Genomic DNA, 2,833 nt, shown 5'->3' on the forward strand with positions numbered 1-2,833 from the left:
AAGGGGGGTCCCCATGCGGCGTGGCGCCTTCCCGCTCCAACAGTTCTGTTGTTTCCAGCTCCCGCCTGACCTTCTTCTCCGGATGGGCGCGGGGTGCTCCCATCTAGAAATTCCTCTCCTACACCCCCCTCCCAACCCCCCCCCCACGCACTCCAGATTTCTTCTACCTCTTATGTTGAGAACCGCTGAGAGCTTGTTGTCGTCCATCGTCCCCCCCCCCCCCCGGCGGTTTTAAAATCCCCAAAGAAACCCCCGCCGGTCTTACCTGCAGCCTGTTCTCTGGTGTCTCTTTGCTCCCTCCCCCCCCCCGCTCTTAATGTTTGAAGGAAAATTGGGGAGGGGGGAACAGCAACCCGTCCCCCGCCCCGCCCTTTGCAATGTGACACTAAACCTTGGTTTTCTGAGGAAGGAAAAAGGTGTGGGTTTTTTTCTTTCTTCTCGAAATGTCTATTTTGTATTTTTTTCTAAAAAACGAAAAAAGAAGAAGAAGAAGAAGAAGAGAGAAACCAAAACTGTTAATGTATTGAAGGTTTTTTTAATTTATAGGATCACTTTCTTGTGCGGCGTTTACATATCCCAGCTAGGGAAAGCGGTGGATGGAAGGAAGGAAAGGGGGGGTGCAGGGTGTCTCCCCCCCCTCGCCTCAGAGCAACCTGCCCCCCCCTAATTTGGGAACGGCTCCTGTGTTTCACACTTGTGTGATGTATGTCTGTGTTGGGGGGGGGGAAGTATTTTTTGGGCCGAGAGACAAGAATGTTTTCACCACCTTTAGTGCTTTATATACTCTGCCTAGTTGGAACCCTGTTTTTAAGAGCAGGTCAAAGGGCAGGAGATGGGGCCAGACCCCCCCCAAACCCCCCGGCATCCCTCTTTCCTGGGGTGTGTGTGGGGGGGTGGAAGCCCTTTCTCCGGTGTCTCGCTCTCTCCCTCTCTGTCTCACCCCCAATTTTAGGGAAAAAAAGACTGTGGTTGTTGTAGCCGTTGACACACTCACAACGTTGCGTGTACACACACAAATGCACACTGTGTTGAAACTTATTTGGGGGGGAAAAAACCCCATTAAAGAGATTAGTAGCTGAACAAACGTTCTGTGTTGCTTTTTCGGGGCCTCGTTCGATGCGTTCCACGGTCCTGGGCAGACGCCGCAGTTCCTGACCTCTGCCCGTCTCTCCAACTCAACCCTAACTTAGCCGTCATGAGGCCTAGAAACTTGAGACTTGTGGCATGATTTTGAATTTGGGGCTTCTGCCTTCACTCCCTTCCGGCCTGCGCCTCTAGAGATCATATTTCTGGTGCGCCGGTGCTCCTGTCCGACAGCACAGAGCAACGTCCGTGCGGCTTGGAGTTTTATCCGGTAGCGGCTAGCAGCCCTCCCTGCACGCCCACGGGGCTGCGGTTTCGTTTGCGCTTTCCTGGCGTTTCTCCTTCCTCTACGATTAAAGTATATTTCAAATACAAGGAACGGGAAAGGGGAAATGCCTGGAATATGTACCGCAAAGGTGTCTGAAGAATCACAGTGCCTCCTGTATCAAACTTCTCTCATTTTTTTGCGATGACTGGAGAATTACCATATTTCTTCGATCCTAAGGCGCACTTTCCCCCCATATAAACATCTCTAAAAACGGGGTGCGTCTTAGAATCGCGGGTGCGATTATTATTCTTGGAATCAAAGCTTTTTTTCTGTTGGTGGTACTGAAATGAGTGTGCGTCTTACAATCGATGGCGTCTTACAATCGAAGAAATACGGTATCAGGAAAGCTGCAGAAAGGATAATGAAGGAATTTTACACAAACGCACACACGGCTTTTTACAAAAAGAGTGGGATTTAACCCACCTTAGCTCTCCCCGCAAGTCATTGGGGGATTTCCATCTCTGTGGGGATACTTGGCTCAGCAATACAACAAACGAGAAGGATCTTGGAATTGTAGATTGCAAGCTGAATATGAGCCAACAGTGTGATATGGCTGCAAGAAAGGCAAATGCTATTTTGGGCTGCATTAATAGAAGTAGAGCTTCCAAATCATGTGAGGTCCTGGTTCCTCTCTATTCGACCCTGGTTAGGCCTCATCTAGAGTATTGCGTCCAGTTCTGGGCTCCACAATTCAAGAAGGACGCAGACAAGCTGGAGCGTGTTCAGAGGAGGGCAACCAGGATGATCAGGGGTCTGGAAACAAAGCCCTATGAAGAGAGACTGAAAGAACTGGGCATGTTTAGCCTGGAGAAGAGAAGATTGAGGGGAGATATGAGAGCACTCTTCAAATACTTGAAAGGTTGTCACAGAGAGGAGGGCCAGGATCTCTTCTCCATCCTCCCCCGAGTGCAGGACACGGAATAACGGGCTCAAGGAAGCCAGATTCCAGCTGGACATCAGGAAAAACTTCCTGACTGTTAGAGCAGTACGACAATGAAATCAGTGACCTAGGGAGGTTGTGGGCTCTCCCACACTAGAGGCCTTCAAGAGGCAGCTGGACAACCATCTGTCAGGGATGCTTTAGGGTGGATTCCTGCATTGAGCAGGGGGTTGGACTCCATGGCCTTGTAGGCCCCTTCCAACTCTGCGATTCTATGATTCTATGAAGAGAAGGGCAGGAAAGGGATAACAGAAGCACATAAGAACATCAGAAGAGCCCTGAGGCTGGATCAGACCCAGTGTCCCTCTCGTCCACAGCACCCTCCTGCCCATGTTCCCCAGCAACTGGTACTAGCTACACAAGAGGCATGGCCTGCCCTTTGCACGGAGATGCCTCCAGGTTCAGCTCCCGCCGTCTTGCGTTGAATAGGTGACAGAGATCCGTCTCGTGCTTGGCTAGGGACCCCGGAGAGCCTGCTGCCT

The sequence above is a fragment of the Elgaria multicarinata genome, chromosome 23 (assembly GCF_023053635.1).
Source record: "Elgaria multicarinata webbii isolate HBS135686 ecotype San Diego chromosome 23, rElgMul1.1.pri, whole genome shotgun sequence".
Taxonomy (NCBI): Eukaryota; Metazoa; Chordata; class Lepidosauria; order Squamata; family Anguidae; genus Elgaria; species Elgaria multicarinata.